The following is a 9,561-nucleotide window of genomic DNA, read 5'->3' on the forward strand; positions in this document are numbered from 1 at the left end:
GGAAAATGAAGGAATTTGCAGTTGCACGGGGAGCCAAGCCAAGATAGTGGAGTAGAAGGACAGACCTGTAGAAACTCTATCCCCATAGTCCGTAAAACCTGTAAAAAATGAGTCTAAACAAATTTTAGAGCAAAATGACTGAATGAAAGATGTATCCAGCCTAAGACATCCTGGAAGGCCAACAGGAAGGGTCTATCACACCAGGCTCAAAGAGGAACGTAGTTCATCCTTGGCCACACAGCACAGCACAGACAGGACTGGTGTAGGCTTCAGGGTGTGGAATCATGGTAGGAACTGCAGTTCCCAGATTTCTCAATGCACAAATGCCCAGGACAGTTCCAAAGGTTAGTAAGAAAGCTCTTTCACCTGGGTGAGATTGGAGCACAGTCCAGCTTCAGTCAGAATCCAGGACAGTGGCAGCCATTTTGGGGGAGCCCTCCACCTAAAGAGCCTGGGTCAACTGAGCAGCTTATCTGGGTCTCAGTTCTGACTAGCAGTCTTGGGGTGAAGAAGAGCTCTGGCATGGTGGAGCTGGTGTTGACTGTGAAGAGGAAATCCTACTCGCAGATCCTGGGCACATAAGAATGGTTGTGGTGGCTCACAGAACAGAACATAAGCCAGGAGTGGGGTGGACTCCTATTCTTTGGTTGTGTCACCTTAGAGGGACTGAAAACTTACAGGTCCCTCGAGTATACACTGCACTTGATGAAGGACTCTATTATATATTCCATCTAACTATCTGAATACATAGATAGATAGATAGATAGATAGATAGATAGATAGATAGATAGATAGATATGTAAGCTTATATATGTGCTTACTATATATACATAGGTATGTATATGTACATGGGTATGTAGGTATATGTATATGTACACAGGGTGATCTGAATATGAAAGGAGAATACCTAAAAAAATAAAATTCACCGTTAAATGGAATATATTGAAAGTAAGAGAAAGGGAGAGGTAGAATGTAGCAAATCATCTCACGTAAAAGAGGGAAGAAAGAGCTTTTACAATGGAGGGGAAGGGGGAGATGAGAGGAAATAATTGAGACATAATCTCATGGGATTTGGATTAAGGAAGGAATAACACACACTCAATTGGATATGGAAATCTATTTTACCCTGCAGGAAGGCAAAGGGATAGGGATAAGAAAGAGAAAATAATAGAAGGAACAGCAAATTGGGGAAAGGAATAATCAGAAGCAAACACTATTCTTGGAGGACAGGTCAGGTGAAAGAATAGAATAAATAAAGGACAGAATAGGACAGAGGGAAATGTGGTTAGTCTTTTACAATATAACTATTATGGAAGTGCTTTGCATCGTTATACATGTATGATCTATATTGAATTGCTTGTTTTCTCGGTGATGGTGGGTAGGGAAGGAGGGAGAGAATATGGAACTCAAAGCTTCAAGAATGAATGTTAAAAATTGTTTCAGTATATAATTGGAAATTAAGTAATACAGGAAATGGAGTATAGAAATCTATTTTTCCCTACACGAAGAGGAAAAAGGGGATGGAAGATGCACGGGTAATAGAAGGGAGAATAGATTGGAAGAAGGGGTGCATGGGATGCATGCTGTCCTGGGGTGGGGGATGGGGAGAGATGGGGAGAAAATTTTGAATTGAAGCAAATCTTAAGAACTGGAAAATAAATAAATTATATATTAAATTATATAATAATTATATATATATAATAAATTATATAATATAATATAATATATAATAATAATATATATAATATATAATAAATTATATATTAAAAGAAGAAAAGAAAATGGAGCAATCTGTGACCAAAAGAAGTAGATATTGTGAAATACAAAATGGATAATTTGGAATACATTAAATTGAAAAGTTTTTGTACAAACAAAGCCAATACAACCAAGATTTGGAAGGAAGCCAAAAACTGAGAAAGAATTTTTACATCTAGTGTCTGTGATAAAGGCTTCATTTCTAAAATATAAAGAGAACTGAGTCAAACTTACAAAAATACAAGTCATTTCCCATTGATAAATGGTCAAAGGATATGAACAGGTAGTTTGCAGAGGAAAAAAATTTAGCTATCTGTAGTCATATGAAAAAAAATTCTCAAAATCACTATTTATTAGAGAGATACAAATCAAAACAACGCTGAGGTACCACATCGTACCTATCAGATTGGCTAACATCACAAAACAGAAAAATCATAAGTGCTAGAGAAGATGTGGGAGAGTTGGAAATAATTGAAATCAATTGTTGGTGGAGCTGTGAGCTCATCCAACCATTCTGGAGGGCAATTTGGAACTTTACCCAAAGGGATATAAAAATGTGCATGCCCTTTGATCCAACAATATCACTTCTAGGGCTGTATCCCAAAGAGATCATAAAAATGAGAAAAGGATCCACATGTACAAAAATATTTATAGCAGCTCTTTTTGTATTAGGCAAGAACTGAAAATTGAGGGGGATGCTAATCAGTTGTGGAATGGCTAAAGCAGCTGTGGTATATAATTGTAATGGAATACTATTGTGATGTAAGAAATGATGAACATGCAGGCTTCAGAAAAACCTGGAAACACTCATATGAACTGATAATGAGTGAAGCAAGCAGAACCTGGAGAACATTATACACAGTAACAGCCACTGTGTGTAATGACTGATTTTGATATACTTAACCCTTCTCAGCCATGCAAGGACATAAAATATCTCCAAAGGGCTCAGAATATATAATGCCATCCACATCCAGAGAAAGAACTGTGGAGTTGGAATGCAGAATGAAGCAGACTATTTTCCCTTTTGTTTTGTTTTTCATATGTTTTCTACCATTCATTATGATTCTTCCATGCCACATGATTAATGAGAAAATATGTTTAATAGAAATGTATGGGTAGAACCCATATATGATTGCATGCCCTCTTGGGGAGGTGAAGGGGGAGAGAAGGGGAGAAATTTTAAAACTTATGGAAGTGGATGTTGAAAACTGAAGGTCAGATAAATTAAGAGATTTGGGGGCAAAATAAATAAATGAAGTCTGGAAGTCCCTTATTTCATTGAATTTTCATCTTCTCTCCTGAAAAATCTTGCTCAGTTTTCCTGAGTAGTTGACTCTTGGTTGTAATCCAAGCTCCTTTGCCTTGTGGAATATCACATTCTAAGCCCTCCAGTCCTTTAATGCAGAAACCAGTAGGTTCTGTGTAATCCTGATTGTGGTTCTATAATGTTTAAATTGTTTCTTGCAATATTTTCTCTTGACCCAATAATTCTGGAATTTGGCTACAATATTCCTAGGAGTTTTGATTTTGGGATCTCTGTCAGGAGGTGATTGGTGAATTTTTTCAATGATTATTTTACCTCTGGTTCTAGGACAGGAGGTAGTTTTCTGTGATAATTTCTTGAAAGATGCTGCCCAGACTCTATTTTTCACCACAGCTTTCAGGTAGACCAATACTGCTTAAAATATCTCTCCTGAATGTATTTTCCAGATCAATTGTTTTTCCAATAAAGCATTTTGCATTTTATTCCATTTTTTCTTTTTTTAAAAGCATTGTTGAACTGATTCTTGATGTCTCATATTGTGTCTCACTGCCAAGCTTCCACTTGCCCAATTCTAATTTTCAAGGAATTATTTTCTCCACTTAACTTTTGCATCCCCTTTCCATTTGGCCAATTTTACTTTGCATATTGTTCCCCTCAGTGGATTTTTCTCTCATTTGACCAACTATATTTATCAAAAGTCCAAAATCAAGAAGTAGGTTTGAAGAATGAGAAGTACAATGGGAGAGAGGGCAAGGGTGAGAAAGAATAATATAAATGTAGTATGCAAGGAGGAATTTGAAAAACAAGGATGTGATAGTGGCAGAGGGAGAGGCAACATTTATCTTAGGTGGTAAAAAGGAAGGAACACATCCCCTCTCCCCCCTACCCCACCCCACACACTTGCTCATGGAATCACATATCTCACTGAAAAGGAGAATAGGAAAGAAAGGGATTTTGAGGAAATGGGGGAAAGAGGGAAGATAAATTAAGGGATGAATTATTGAAAAGCAAAATAAGGAAAGAGAGGTTGGGGAAAAGATAAAGTAATAGGATGGAGGAGAATACATAGTTAGCAATGATATCTGTGAATGTAAATGAGATGAGCTCACCTACCAAACAGAAAATGAATAGAATATATTTGAACACAGAGTCCAACAAGATAGTGTTTACAAGAAACACACTTGAAACAGTAAGCTACACAAACCTTTAAAATAAGGAGCTGGAGCAGAAAGTGTTACAATAATTCAGATAACATAAAACAGGTAAGGGTTAGTGATCCTGATATCAGGCAAAACAGAAGCACAAAAAGATCTTATAAAAAGAGATAAACAAGGAAACTAAATTTTGTTCAAAGATGTCATAAACAATGAATTAATAGCAATATTGAACATATTCATCAAGTAGCTTAGCATCTAAATTTTTGAAGGAAAGGTTACAAGAGGTACAGAGAGAAATAGTAAAATTTTAATAGTTGTGGATTCAATTTAACTCTTTCAGATCTAGATAAATCTAATAAAATTACACAAGAAAAAAATTAAGGAGATGAATAGAATTTTACAAAATTTAAGATATGATAGATATGTGGGGAATATTGAATTGGGATAGAAAGGGATATAACTGGCTTCTTAGTTGTTCATAGTAAGTCCAGTTGTCACAGGTTTAAATTTGTCTTTGTGTCCAAGCACCTAGTATAGAGTCTGGCACATAATAGTTTTTATTATTAATTTAATTTAATTTTTTTTAATGTTCTACAATCACTACCATAAAATTTAGATTTTAACCACCCCACACCTGCCCCCACTACCTCCCTCCCTCCCCAAGACAGCATAAAATTCTATATAGGATCAACATATACTTTCCTATTGAATACGTTTTCCCTATAGTTATGCTATGTAGACGAACTAAAATAAATGGAAGAAATCATATAACAAATCAAAACATAACACACAAACACACACACACAAACATGATCTGCTACATTCTGCGAATGAATTCCATAGTTCTTTCTCTGAGTGTGGAAGGCATTTTGCCTTAGAAAACCCCTGAGATTTTTTTTTTAAGTTCTTGCGTTATTACAAAGTTCCAAGTCTACCAGAAAAAACTCTCACACACTGTGGTCGTGGCTGTACACAAAGTTCTCCTGATTTTGCTCCTTTCACTCAGCATCAGACCCTCCAGGCCTCCCTGAGATCTTCTTGTTCATCATTTCTTATGGTGCAATAGTACTCTATTACATTTACATACCATGATTTATTCAGCCATTCCCCAATTGATGGGCATCCCCTTGACTTCCAGTTTTTGGCCACTACAAACAGTGCTGCTTTAAACATTTTTGTAAATGTGGGACCCGTTCCCATTTTTATGATCTCTTGGGGATACAGTCTTAGTAGTGATGTTGCTGGGTCAAAGGGTATGCACATTTTTGTAGCCTTTTGAGCATAGTTTCAAATCGCCCTCCAGAATGGTTGGATGAGCTCACAGGTCCACCAACAATGATTTAGTGTTCCAACTCTCCCACATCCTCTCCAACATTATCATTTTCTTGTTCTGTCATGTTTGCCAATCTTATAGGTGTGATGTGGCACCTGAAAGTTGTTTTTGATTTGCATCTCTCTAATCAAAAGTAATTTAGAACTTTTTTTCATGTGATTATAGATATCTTTAATTTCTTTGAAAATTGCCTGCTCATATCCTTTGATCGTTTATCAATTGGGGAATGACTTGTATAGTTATACATTTGAGTCAGTTCTCTACATAGTCTAGAAATAAGGCCTTTATCCCCGAGATTAGCTGTAAAAATGCTTTCCCAATTTATTACATCCCTCCAAATTTTGATTGCATTGGGTTTGGTTGTGCAAAAACTTTCAGTTTAATGTAATCAAAATTATACATCTTGCATTTCAAAATGATTTCTATCCCTTCTTTAGTAAAAAATTCTTTCCTTCTTCGTAAATCTGATAAATACAGTATTCCTTGTTCCTCCAGTTTGTTCATGGTATCAATCTTTATACCTAGAGTATGTACCCATTTGGACTTTATTCTTGTGTACAGTGACAGGCAAGGGTCTATGCCTAGTTTCCACCACACTGTTATCCAGTTTTCCCAGCAATTTTTGTCTAACAGTGAGTTCTTATCCCCGAAACTGGGGTCCTTGGGTTTATCAAACAGGAGGTTGCTATATTCCTTGCCTACTGTGTCTTGCGTGCCAAGTCTATTCCATTTGTCTACCCTTCTGATTCTTAGCCAATACCAAGTGGTTTTGATAATGGCTGCTTTATAGTACCATTTGAGGTCTGGTAGCACTAGGCCACCTTACTTAGCATTTCTTTTCATTAGTTCCTTTGATATTCTGGACCCTTTTTTCTTCCAGATGAATTTTGATATGATTTTATCCAGCTCTAGAACAAAATTATCTGATAGTTTAATTGGTATGGCACTAAATAAGTAAATTAATTTAGGTAGAATTGTCATTTTTATTATATTAGCACGCCCTAACCACGAGCAACTGATGTTTTTCCACTTATTTAAATCTTATTTTATTTGTGCAAAAACTGTCTTGTAATTGTGTTCATATAGTCCGTGGGTTTGTTTTGGCAGGTAAACTCCCAAGTATTTTATAGTGTCTACCCTAGCTTTAAATGGGATTTCTCTCTCTATCTCTTGCTGTTGGACTTTGTTGCTAATATATGGGAATGCAGAAGATTTGTGTGGGTTTATTTTGTAACCTGCAACTTTGCCAAAGTTGTTTGTTATTTCAAGGAGTTTTTTACTTAAGTCTCTGGGATTCTCTAAGTATATCATCATATCATCTGCAAAGAGTGATAACTTAGTTTCTTCTTTGCCTATTCTTATTCCTTCAATTTCTTTATCTTGTCTAATTGCTACAGCTAGCATTTCTAATACCATATTGAATAATAGTGGTGATAATGGACATCTTTGTATCACCCTTGGTCTTATTGAAAATGCATCTAGCTTATCCCCATTGCACATGATGCTTGCTGAACGTTTTAGATAGATACTGATTATTTTTTTATGGAAAGTTCCTTTTATTCCTATGTTCTCCAGTGTTTTTTAATAGGAATGGATGTTGTATTTTGTCAAAAGCTTTTTCTGCATCTATTGAGATAATCATGTGGTTTTTGTTAGTTTTGTTGTTGATATGATCGATAATGCTAGTAGTTTTCCTAATATTGAACTAGCCCTGCATTCCTGGTATGAATCCTACCTGATCATAATGTATTAATCTCGTGATAAGATGCTGTATTCGTTTTGCTAAAATCTTATTTAAAATTTTTGCATCTATATTCATTAAAGAAATTGGTCTATAATTTTCATTCTCTGTTTTATCTCTTGCTGGTTTAGGTATCAAAATCATATTTGTATCATAGAAAGAATTTGAGAGGACTCCTTCTTCCCCAATTTTCAAAAATAGTCTATATAGTACTGGAATTAACTGTTCTTTAAATGTTTGATAGAATTCACTTGTGAATCTATCTGGCCCTGGAAATATTTTCATAGGGAGTTCATTGGTGACTTGTTCAATTTCTTTTTCTGAGATGGGGTTGCTTAAGTATTCAACTTCCTCTTCTGTTAATCTGGGCAATTTGTATTTTTTAAAATACTCATCCATCTCATTTAGATTATAGAATTTGTGGGCATAAAGTTGGGCAAAGTAATTTCTAATTATTGTTTTAATTTCCTCCTCATTGGAGATGAGCTCACCCCTTTCATTTTTAATATTAGTCATTTTATTTTCTTCTTTCTTTTTTTAATCAAATTGACCAAAGATTCATCAATTTTATTAGTTTTTTCATAAAACCAAGTATTGGTTTTATTTATTAATTCAATAATTTTCTCAATTTCAATTTTATTAATTTCTCCTTTGGTTTTCAGTATTTCTAGTTTGGTATTTACTTGAGGATTTTCAATTTGTTCTCTTTCTAGCTTTTTCAGCTGCATGCCCACATCATTGATCTCCTCTTTCTCTATTTTATTTATGTAGGCATTCAAAGATATAAAACTTCCCCTAAGAACTGCTTTTGCAGTATCCCATAAGATTTGGTGGGTTGTCTCATTATTGTCATTCTCTTGAATGAAGTTGTTGATTGTTTCTATGATTTCTTCTTTAACCCACTCCTTCTTTAGGATTAGATTATTTAGTTTCCAATTGATTTTTGGTTTATCTTTCCATGGCCTTTTATTACATATAATTTTTATGGCATTATGATCTGAGAAGGATGCATTGGTTATCTCTGCCTTTCTGCTCTGGATTGTGAGATTTTTATGTCCTAGTACATGGTCAATTTTTGTAAATGTGCCGTGTACTACTGAGAAAAAGGTATATTCCTTTCTATTCCCATTCAATTTTTTTCCAGAGATCTATCATATCTACCTTATCCAGAGTTTTATTTACCTCCTTAACCTCTTTCTTGTTTATTCTGAGGTCAGATTTATCAAGTTCAGAGAGGAGGAGGAGGAGGTCACTCACTAGTATAGTTTTGCTGTCAATTTCTTCCTTCAACTATCCCAACCTCTCCTCTAAGAATTTGAATGCTATACCACTTGGAGCATGCATGTTTAGTAGTGATATTGCTTCATTGTCTATGGTGTCTTTTAGCGGGGTATAGTTTCCATCCTTATGTCTTTTGATTAGATCTATTTCTGCTTTTGCTTTGCTGAGATTAGGATTGCTACTCCTGCTTTTCCTACATCAGCTGAAGCACAATATATTCTGCTCCAACCTTTGACCTTTATCCTGTGTGTATCCCCCTGTCTCAAATATGTTTGTTGTAAACAGCATATTGTTCGATTATGGCTTTTAATCCCTTCTGCTATCTGTCTCCGTTTTAAGGGAGAGTTCATTCCATTCACATTCACAGTTATGATTACAATTTGTGTATTTCCCTCCATCCTCTTTTCCACCATTTGTGCTTTTAGCTCTCCCATCTCCCTTCCCCTCCTCAATAGTATTCACTTTTCACCACCTCCTCCTGCAGCCTTTCCTTCCTTCTTTTAGCTCTCCTCTGTTTTACTCCCCTTTACCCTTATTGCTTTACCCCTCCCTTTTAGCTTCCCTCCCCTTTCTTTCCCCTTCCCCTCCTACTGCTTATAGAGCTAGTAAGGATTATCTACTTAAGTTTATTGCTCCCTCCTTGAAACAAATCAGATGAGAGTATCTCTCAAACAATGCTCATCTCCTTCCTCCCTTTCCCTCTACTATAATTTTGTACTTCTTTCTGTGATGTAATTTACCATTTTCTGCTTCCTCCTTTTCACTCCTCCTATTACAATCCCTTCTCATACTTAAATCATATTTTTAACATGACATCATTTATTTTATACCCATTCCCTCTATGTATATCCCTTTTATATTTCATACTAGATGCACAATTCTCAAGATTAACATGTATCATCTTCCCTTGTAGGGAGGTAAACAGTTTTCCCTAATTGAGTAACAAATTTTGTTTGTTTGTTTGTTTGTTTTCCTTCCTATTTACCTATTTATGATTCTCTTGAGACCTGCATTTGAAGATCGAATTGTC

This window comes from Notamacropus eugenii, chromosome 3 (assembly GCF_028372415.1).
Source record: "Notamacropus eugenii isolate mMacEug1 chromosome 3, mMacEug1.pri_v2, whole genome shotgun sequence".
NCBI classification, from domain to species: domain Eukaryota; kingdom Metazoa; phylum Chordata; class Mammalia; order Diprotodontia; family Macropodidae; genus Notamacropus; species Notamacropus eugenii.